The sequence below is a fragment of the Alnus glutinosa genome, chromosome 5, assembly GCF_958979055.1.
Source record: "Alnus glutinosa chromosome 5, dhAlnGlut1.1, whole genome shotgun sequence".
Lineage (NCBI taxonomy): Eukaryota > Viridiplantae > Streptophyta > Magnoliopsida > Fagales > Betulaceae > Alnus > Alnus glutinosa.
Window position 1 is genome coordinate 5,946,079 of NC_084890.1, and position 11,421 is coordinate 5,957,499.

At 35.6% G+C, this 11,421-nt stretch overlaps 1 pseudogene; it reads left to right on the forward strand.

Moving 5' to 3' along the window:
- The first annotated feature begins 5,664 nt into the window (after positions 1–5,664).
- Positions 5,665–10,149, forward strand: LOC133869548 (equilibrative nucleotide transporter 3-like; annotated as a pseudogene).
- Positions 10,150–11,421: the final 1,272 nt, after the last annotated feature.

The following is an 11,421-nucleotide window of genomic DNA, read 5'->3' on the forward strand; positions in this document are numbered from 1 at the left end:
TTTTGTGAGTGTACAATACTTACTAAATTTGGTGAGCACAACAACATTCCAACAAATTTTTTGCTAAAATAGCTAGCTAAATATGGGTGCCTTTTCACCCAAATTTGTTACAGGGCTAGTCAATGGTTACTTTGGTTAGCCCGATGAGAATGCTCTTATTGCCTTCTCTCGCATGCTTACTAGTAGGTGTTGACATCTACTATCGAGGTCTGCTATTTTTAAGAGGATAAAGTTTCATTTTCTCCAAAATCAAGTTCGAAGATTTTTTTTTTTTTAATTCACTTCATTAAATTGATATTCGTTTAAAATACATATAATTTTTATATGCTCTATTAAATATGAGAATTACATGTATTTAGGAAACGCGCATCAATTTAATAGGATGAATTAGAGAAAATTCTTCCAATACAATTTAGAAGAAAATGTTGTCCTTTTTAAAAAGGGTATACACCTTTAATTTTTAAAATTGTAGTCGTTTATTTAAAATGAACCAACAAAATTTTGACACATCATCTATTTTGAAAAAAAAAAAAAAAAAAATCAAGAAAGGCTTTGTAGCCAATCACCCCCTAAAGAAAGTGATTAGACAACTCTTCAAGAATTTGAAAATGCTCCATACCCCACTTTTGGGCCGGCCTAAGCCCAAGCTAGTGATTGGGGTAGCTGCTTGTCTTTTCAGGGTGGGAATTGGCCGAAAGAATCTTGCCTAGCTAGGCATAATTCTGAGAAACAATTATGATGGTAGAAATTAAATACAAGTTGAACAAGAAAGTGGTATAGTACTAATGGCCATGCACTCCATATACTGATTCAATAATCGTAACCTTATTATATAATCAATGGTAGGCTCTTCATAAGGAGTAATTATCCATTAGTTAATTACCAACGTTCTCCTTTGTCGATCAGTTAGTTTAATCTACAAGTAAAATAAAAATCGATCCAAGGCCGGTCGTCGTTGAACCAGTCCACCGAACTTTAATTTAGATATGGATTAATATTGTATATGTGGGAGACTGGGAGTATTCAATATAAGGACATGCATTAAAGTGGAGATGAAGATCCATACATATCTTCCGAATAGCCTAAAGAAACATTACCATGCAGAAAAGTCCATGGAAACAGCCAAGTTGGTGACAGTGACTCCCCATCAAATGGTGTAGAGAAACACCTTGCACGCTGTGGCCACCACTCAATAATAAGTTTACTCCCCTAAAGGTGTTGGTGACGATCCCTCCACCAGGTGATCAGCTTGTCGTTTTTCTATAGAAAGGTAGACGGCTTTATAAATAGCAATATCATATGACAGTTTAAGTTTTGGTAACTGGTAAGACAGCGATTGGCTGCAGCCTGCACGCCACTCCGGATGGTCAGGAGCTCCATCGATCAAATAGGCAAAGACCAAACCCTCCTTTGAGGAAATAAAAACCTCAGCTCGTCCCACTAAGTGTGCATGTTATATATAGTTTTACGGCCAAAGCGAACATTTAAGAGCATCTCCAACAATGAAAGTTATAATAACCATTGAAATTTGAAATAGTACAACTCTCTATTTTAATTATTGTTTTTTCTATAGTCTCTCCAATAATTTACTATTCAACTCTCTACTTGCATTTAAATATTATTTTCCATTCTTTTCTTATTATATTTTTTTATTATTCTTTTCTTCTCCTCCTTTTCCCTTCTTTCTCGGTTTCTCCATACACTTCTTCCTCCCTTTTCTTCTTCCTGTCCGATCACTCTTTCTTTCTTTCTCTTTTCGTCTGAAACACACCGAGGGAGAGATTGAGGGATTTAGGGAGAGACCCATGAGAGGAGAGCCGGAAATGGAGAGACTGAGAAGCCGAGATTGATCCTAGAGAGAACCCGCTGAACTCGACAAACCCAGACGAAACCCATCAACCCGATCCTCCATGAGTCGAGCTCCGGTGGCTTGAGACGAGTTCCGGTTGAGCTAGGCGCGGATCTGGCGGAGTCAGAGATGATATATTTCCGGTGATTATGAGCGATTTCCGGTGACTAACCAAGGGGTTGATTTTGGTTGATGATTTTTAGTTGAACCCATCTGATTTTGAAGCTTGAATGTGTCTCCTCTGTTTCAGTTATGTGTATCACAGCTTAAGCTATATTTATGGTTGATTTTTTGATGATTTTGGTTGGTTGTTCATAGCCGACTTCTTCTAGAATCAGAGAGGGACAGAGAAAAAATATTAATAAAAAAAGTATAAACAGATGAATAGTAAATAGCTAATGTTGGCTATTCACAGTTCACTGTTAAGGAAAAAATGCCAAAGAAGCTAATCCGCTGGAGAGAAAAAAAGTGCCAAAATATTCAATTTTGGTTAAAATAGCAACTCTGTTGAAGATGCTCTAAAAATTCATAATTATAAACGGATGCTAGTGTACTTACCTTGTAAGGTTACGCGCGTGAGCGTAGTTTGTGTCGACTCGGCTTGCATCCGGCTCGATGTTGAAAGTGTTATGGTTTAAATGGGCTTTTTTCGAGGCTTAGTCCATAGAGACCTGTTTCGGTGTTTTGATCCCAATTAATGGTTGTATTTATAGTCATTATTCTTTTTTTAAGGTTCGGTGCATGATTGATGTCTCGTTGTTTTGTTTTTCAAGAAATAGTGAATCTTCATTCCTCACTGCAACTCAGTGGTTTAGTGGTTAATTAAGCATGTAACTTCTTAATTTTCGCTTCTCATGAATAGATTTGAGAAATTTCTCAAATCATATTTAAATATGATTTATTTCCTACTCATGGAATAGGTAACAATATGATATGACAGTTCAAGTTATCATATGAGGATTGGGTTGCCAATTTTGCAGTCAAACTCTTATGATCTGCCTAGCTAGCTAGGAAACAAATTAAGAGCATACGGATTTTTTCCATAGAGATAATATGTACGTACGTATATATGCACGTAGGAAGAGGAAATGCCTCTGATCAGCTGAAATAACCAGATCTGCTTCAAAGGGTAAAGTAAAGGCACCAATACGGATTATGAAATTTTGTCTGTTGAAAATAAGGCACTATAACAAAGACATGCAGATCTTTCTTTGTTTCTTACCTTTGGCCCTTTCCCTCCAAACTTATCGCACAGCTTGTTGGGGTCACATTTGGGCTAACCAAAGTTTTAGACTAACATGACTTTTGCAAATAAGAAAACAAAATTAAATGAAATCAGACCTGATGCATATTGCAAGTTGAGTGGATAGCCATGCATATATGGGAAGGTTAAAAGCCTAGAATCACATAGCTAGAGAGAAAAAGAAAGAAGAGCAAAAGAAACACAGAGATCTAGTGTCAGTCACAGAAGGCAAGAATCAAATTTGACAGCCATCAGCAGAAGAAGTAATTTAAGGAGAACATGGGCAACAAGGTGGGAAAGCTCCTGATGGATTATTTATTTATTTATTTAATTTACCCCAATCCCAAATGCTGGCTCCACCCTGCTTCCATATATGATATAGAAAATAATGAATGAGCAAATGGTGATCATAATTTAGGCCAAGTTTGTTTCAACGAAAAATGTTTTTTGAAAAATATTTTTCCTATTTTCTGGTACTATTTGATACGACCAAAAATTGTAATCAAACCGAATATATTTTCAGTTGACCAGAAAAAATCATTTAATTTCCATTAAATGGTGGGTGGCTCAATTGGAAGCCATCCTTGGTGTTCCAGTTGAGGGTCTTCTTCCTCCACTCTATGAGAACAGATTAATAACGCTCAAGGAGGAGCTAATTAGGAGGTCGAATAAGAACCATTCTTCAGATATTTCTAGCTTAAGAGTGGTGCAAGCTTAGCTAGGGCAGAATTGAATAGAATCCAGGGCGTTGTACAACGTAACAACCCTTGGATTTGTGGCGATTAGAATTAAGTAGTAGTTGTCATTAGTGACTTTTGTAATAGTAAGAACAATATTAGGTATAATAGGTATATATAAACTCTATTGTAATGACTTCTGATTATTATATAAAGTAGTATTTTTACTTGAAAAGCTATGACGTTTAGTTCGATTTACAAAAATAAGTTTATGATTTCAAAAAGAGAGAAAAAAAATGGTACATGCGTTACACCAAGTATGTTATTGTCAAATGTAGCCCACATATGGCCCAATTAAATACAAAGGTTCTAACATAGCCAAGTGCTACAAGGATGCCAATTTGGCTTTAAACACAAGGTGAATGTAGTAGATCCAAAGTTTTGTTTACTTGGGTCACGCATCATTGTATGATGAAAATTCGATTACGGTTATTGATTATTGGCTAAAACTGGTAACTATAACCGTAACTAGGGTAGTCAGTTGGTAAAAATTGCCAACCGGTTCCAATAACAGAGTAGCCGGTTATTTAATAACCGACGGTTACCAATTGGTACCCGATTATTTGAATCGGTAACCAAAATTTAAAAAAAAAAAAAAAAAAAAAAAAAAAAAAAAAAAAAATTGGGTCTTTTGAGCCTAAATTGGGTATTGAGCCTAATTTTTTTAGCTTAATTTAGACTTTTTTAGCCCTTAAAAAAACATTTCAACCTTTTTTAGCCCAATATGTTAACCTAAGTTGGAATGGAAGTAAAAGTGTAAAACTCTAAATTTTATTTTTTTAGTTTTATATATACATATATATATATATATATATATATACCCGATTAGCGGTTATAACCGATCTCAATATTTTCTAAAACCGAGAACCGTTTCGGTTAGCAATTATTTTCAATTGGGTATCAAACCGATTACCAATTATCGGTTAATACAAGATTATCAGCCGGTTATAACCAGCTGGCTTTACACCCCTACCATCATTGTGCTGGCTGGCAGCAGCTGCACATAGTTGTTGTCTAAATTTTATTGATGTGTCTTATCCCGTAGAGGTGGCAGCTTCTTCTTTTCTTTTTTCCTTGAGAACCGCTTCGGTTAGCAGTTATATTCAACTGGGTATCAAATAGATTACTAATTATCGATTAATACACGATAATCAACCAGTTATACCGGCTAGCTTTACACCCCTACCGTTATTGTGCTAGCTGGCAGCAGTTGCACATAATTGTTGTCTAAATTTTATTGATGTGTCTTTTCCCATGGCGGTGGCAGCTTCTTTTTTTCTTGAGAACCGCTTCGGTTAGCAGTTATTTTCAACTGGGTATCAAACTGATTACCAATTATCGGTTAATACACAATAATCGGCCGTTATAACCGGCTGGCTTTACACCCCTACCGTCATTGTGCTGGCTGGCAGCAGCTGCACATAGTTGTTGTCTAAGTTTTATTGATGTGTCTTATCCGGTGGAGGTGGCAGCTTCTTTTATTTTTTATTTTTTTCCTTCTAAGCAATACAGGGGCAAGGGGCAGGGAAAGGTTACAAAAACAGAGAGCTACAAGAAACAATACTTCTTTAAAACGGCCTAGATAAATGCAATAGACTAATATGACTTTCTCTTGTGGTAGGAATCTTAATGTTAAAATATTGATCAAATGTTCATACTTAATATTTTTCCTTTAATTTTAAACTGGTGGGCAAGTAGTAATTCAGAGTTCCGACTAATTTGGATCATGTAAACAAGGTTCTGACAGCAACACAGCATCAACTAATCTATTGACTATAATCTTTCAGAAGTCAAAAAGCTCGAAGATTCTTTTGCTACACCTTTCCATTGTTCACTCCAGCTCAGTCATCATTGTCTACCAGCCTCCAAAAAGGTAAAGAACCTCTGCCCTTCTTTCTTCAAAATTCCACTGCCAGTCTGCCAACACCCATTATTGCTTTCTTATTAACTTAGATTTACAGTTTCATTTCTTACCCAACCAGTAAGGATAATATTTTTATTTTTATTTTTTCGTATTGGAACATCTAAGATACTGTAGATATCAAGCAACAACCAGATAAGGAAAGAAGATCATGCAGACCAAGATAACACTTAGCTATATGTTTGAATATTTGAATTCAAGTGTATTGTTTGAATTATGGACAAGATGTAAACTGATAAGATTAACATTACTATGCATATACAACCACTGCCATACACATTCGGTAGGCAGCAACACAACAAACATTGATCTATCTCTTATACTTCGTTTCGTTTATATCATATATTTCCTTTTTCAATTTAGGAATCAAATTTGTTTATTACAGGAGACATGAAGATTGCAAGGTCTTACTGTTTTATTAATTCCTAATTTTATAGGAAAGCAGTCATGACTATTGTTGACAAAACTGAGGCTCCTGTAAGACTTGAGGTTTGTGCTTCCATCTTTGTTTCAGTGGTTGATTGGCAGGGTTGAATATATATCTATACACAAATGCTGATCTTTTCAACAATTTCTAAATCAATCAGGGAAATTATAAAGCAATGGCAGTTTGCTGGATTCTTGGAATGGGGTCCCTCGTCTCGTGGAAATGTATGCTGACTATAGGAGATTACTACTATAAGTTATTCCCAGTAAGCTGTTCATGGTAACCTATATCAGCACAACACAGAGCTACTGAGAAAATCATGAGAAGAAAGATGTCACAATCATACATCTCAATAAATATCAAAGAAAGAGAATATGAAATATATGGGTTTTCATGATTAATTAGTCTGATAATATTTTCCTCTTCCTTTGAAGCGATACCACCCTTCAAGGGTACTTACCCTCGTTTATCAACCATTTGCATTTGGGACAATGGCAGTTCTAGCATACAATGAGTCAAAGATTGATACTAGAAGGATTCCTTGATTGGATACACCCTCTTTTTCGCAAGTACTTTTTTGCTTCTTGTTGTAAGTAATTGCTAATACTTTGTTCAATCTTGGATTGCACCATCTGATTTATGTAACTTTGTTTCAATTCACTGATGATTGCTTCTGAAGAATTTGATTTGCACTTTCTTTCTCCGTTGAAAGTTGGATTTAGCCACATCTGGGAAAGGAGGAGTTGGCCCTTATTGGTATATGTGCAATTGTTGGTTCTTTTGGGGTTGCAGATGCCAATGTTCAAGGTGGAATGGTTGGGGACCTATCTTTCATGCGTCCTGAATTCATCCAGGTTTTTCTTCTGCTCAGGGTTCTTTCAATGTTCTTTGAGAACTTCTGTTTTTCTTACTAGCCTAGCCTATCAACATGCTAAGTTAATGCACACACTGTTATAATGTTCTCTTAGAATATATTAAGAGATTTGATTTCAGAGATTTATTACAAATTGATAGTAATCTCCTATAATCAGATTTGATGGTAAATCATACTTATCTACTCCAATTTTCCTACAAAATGTAGCATTAGGGCTTTATCTTATGGATGTAGATCATAGACCAAACCACGTAAAATCTTTGGACCTCTTTCTTTATTCCGCTTTTATTTTAATTTTATATTTCATTATAGTTTTGTTTCACTGCAGTCCTATCTTGATGGCCTGGCTGCATCAGGGTCTCTGACTTCAGCTTTAAGACAACTCACCAAAGTAGCCTTCGAGAAATCTGATAATGGTCTTCGCAAGGGGGCTAGTATGTGAATTTTCTTTTAATAATAGAGAGAAAAAAGTTGGTTCATATCCATATGTTTGTTATAGTTGCTGACTTACTGGGAGATAATGGGTTCGTTTGGCAATGCCTTTTAGGACAGTTTTTTGCTTTTTAACAAAAAAGACAAAAAAAGAAAAAGAAAGGAGGTTAAAATATTAACAAACAACTCAATACACAAAAGTACTTTTACATTTATGCCACATTACAACCAAAAAAACAAAAAACACGCTCCAAAAAGTTTTAGCAAATGAACCCAATATTTTATGAAGAATGATTGGTGGGGGACAGTTTGCCGTCCCCCACCCGTCATTTTTTATTAAAATAATGTTTTTTAATAAAAAAGTGACCATTGATGTCATATCAGTTGTCACTTTTTTAATAAAAAATAACGGGCAGGGGACGGCAAATCATCTCCTGTGAATCACTTCTCATATTTTATAGAAGGATTGTGTCCTCATAAAGATATGCTTTCCTCACATGCTGATGTTATAGTGCTCATAAGTGGATAGGCCAGCACTCAAGATTCAAAAGGATATAAAACTAGGGCTTTTTTAGCTTTGGGTTAAATACTTTCTTGTCATTTGTCGTTTAACACTTCTATTTTTTGCCCCCTTAGTTTTTTTTTCATAGGTGGTACATGTGCTATGGGAAAAGACAGAAATGGTACCTCCGTCTATTTTTTTCGTCCAAAATTGACGGATTTCCACATCAGCGACACGTGGCTGCCATATATTTTTTATTATTATTTTGAGGCTTTTTTTTAATAAAAAAAAATTGTAGGGGTGGCTTTGGGCCACATGGGAGTGGCCGGCCATCCCCATTTTGGCCAAGGGGGTGGCTTATGCCAGTTTTGGGGGTGGCCGAAATCACCCCCATTTGGCCTGAGGGTGGTTCAGCTACCTCCAATGGCCAAAACATTTTTTCTTTTTCTTTTTTCACTTTGGCCTTTGGAGGTGGCCAAACCACCCTAAACCAAATGGGGGTGGCCAAGCCATCTTTTTTTTTAAAAAAAAAAAAAATGTGGCAATCATGTGTCGCAATTTTAATGGTGTCAAGTGTCGCTGACGTGGAAATCCGTCAATTTTAGACGGAAAAAAGAACGGAGGTACCATCTCCATCTTTTTCCATGGCACATGTACCACTTATGAAAAAAAGTAAAACTGATGGGGTAAAAAATAAATATTTTTTGATTTAAGGTATTTAACCCTTTAGCTTTTTATATAAACTGGAGCAGTAAACAAGAAAAATTTAACATTACAATTATGTACAATTGATCAGAGATTTGAATGTAATTTAAGCACTTCCATCAACCATAATTTGTTTTGCGACTGTCATTTGCAGTGTTATTCCTAGCAATCTCAACGTTCCTAGAGTTTGTGTGTGTCATTCTCTATGCCTTTTTCTTCCCTAAACTGCCAATAGTGAAGTACTACCGCTCAAAGGCAGCCTCAGAAGGATAAAAAATGGTATCAGCTGATCTTGCTGCTGCTGGAATCCAAGTAGAAGCAAACAAAGAAGTATTGCAACATTCCTTTGATCTGATAATTCATGATGTTCAATGACATTTTAAGATTCCAAATTAACAACCAGCTTTAAAATTTTCCCAGGGAGAAGAGGATGCTGAACACCAAGAACGATTGAGCAATAAACAATTACTCTTTCAGAACATTGATTATGCAGTTGACTTGTTCCTGATATATGTACTGACATTATCAATTTTCCCTGGCTTCTTATATGAAAATACAGGAAGTCACCAGTTGGGTTCATGGTAAGTGTTTATTAATCAACATGTTGGACGATCATTCTTGATTTCCAAAGCATTCAAGTGAGGCTGCAAAGGAAAAGCTAAATTTCTTCATTTCTATGCTCCCATAACATCACATTTGCTTGCTATTTGAAAAAATGGAAAATCAACTGGCATACTTACATCTTCATGCACCATGACATGATCTTGACCATGCATTGAAAATCTTGTAACAGAGTTTTACCCAATCTTTCTTATCCTTTTGGTGGTGGTCTTTTTAGGTACCCACTTGTTCTGATAGCAATGTATAATGTGTGGGATTTGGTAGCAAGATACATTCCCCTTGTTCCATGCCTGAAGATGGAATCCAGAAAGGGCCCTATGATTGTAATTCTTTCTCGTTTCTTACTCATCCCGGCATTCTACTTCACAGCAAAGTATGGTGACCAAGGATGGATGATCATGCTCACATCCTTCTTGGGAGTATCCAATGGATATCTCACTGTCTGTGTCCTCACAGCAGCACCCAAACAAGGTTAGTTGATATCACATTGTTCAAAATATGTAGCGACAATATTAATTAACATTTGCCACTGGATAATCCTGACAAACATTTCTTGGGTTTCTGGTTTTGCAGGGACCTGAGCAAAATGCCTTGGGTAATTTGCTTGTGTTGTGTCTTCTAGGCGGCATATTTGCAGGAGTTGCTCTTGATTGGTTGTGGCTAATCGGCCATGGCAACTTTTAAAAGCGAGAAGTTCATAATATATTAATATTGTTACTGAATAAAGCCAGTTGCCTCACAAGCGTAGTGGCTTGCTGAAATTATTGACTTAGCAACCAGTCTTAACAGATTGGCTTTCTGTTCTTAATCACACATTATACACATTCTTCCTTTTTTCTTCTTTTTTTATTTTTTTCGTGAGTGTCATGTAAGGTTGGCTTAGGCACAAACAATCTTAATCCGATTATAATATGCTTTATTCATATTCCCAAGCTAAGAAACCTTCACTTTTCTTATTCCACTGGTTATGGCCTGCAAGAAGCTTCTTGAGGATTAAAAATGTAATTTGCGTATTTCTACAATCTCAAGAAGCACTACGGTTTACTTTAAAAAAGAAAAAACAAGGAAAAAATACAAAGAACAGGAAAAAAAACAAAACAAAATAAAATAAAATAAAAAAGGCGGAAAGCACTCCTCTTGTCCAAGTCCGAGTGCCTTCAAGATGAAAATCCATAACCCAAAAAGAAATTGTGATTTCGGATTGATATCTCGTAATTCCTTTTGGGAGGGTCTACTATTAACATTGATCCTAACTAACTAGGGTAGTTTATATATATAACTATATATATATATATATAACTATATATATATAGGTATTTTTTAGAGTAGCTACGCTTGCTGGATAAATGTAAGTAGTAAATAGAAACTATAACAAAACCAAATAATTTTGCCCAAGAAGTCTCGCGCCACCCTTGCATGTCGTTTACTCAAGCAAGTTTGCGATTGACAATTTTTGGTGGTTTGATGAGAGATATTCTTAATTGAGTGATAATTTGAAAGGATATATGTAAGGATGTACAAATGGACGGTTATTAACTACCTAATAACCATTAATTTTTTTCCTGGGTTTGTTTCATAGCAAACACTTGGAGCCTTTTATTTATTTAAAAAATGATCAAACTCATTTAAAATAAGCCCTAAAAAAAAGCTCAAAGAAAGTCCGAAATACCAAAATAGGCATAAATGCTCATACCTAAAAAGTAGTTATGGGATGCGATTATAAATTTCAATAACAACTGACAAGTGGTTATTTTAAAATGATAACCGCCTAAGGCGAAGTGATTGCAATTACGATTAGAGATAATAATTATTAACCGTAATATACTCTTATGTATTTGAATCTAAAGTATGTGAACTTTCCTTAAAAATTTAAATTTTTTTTAAAAAAAAGAAAAAAAAAAAAAAAAAAGAAAAAAAGAAGGGTTAATTATATTTTAGCCCCCCAAACCAGGGGCGGAGCCAGGGGGGGTCGAGAGGGGGCAAGTGCCCCCCCTCACCTCCCAAATTTTATTTTCACACCTGTGAATTTTTTTTTGAATACCCTTGTTGCCCCCCCTCAATCACTCATTAAGGGACAAATTATTTTTTAGAAGTACTGAGATTTATGACT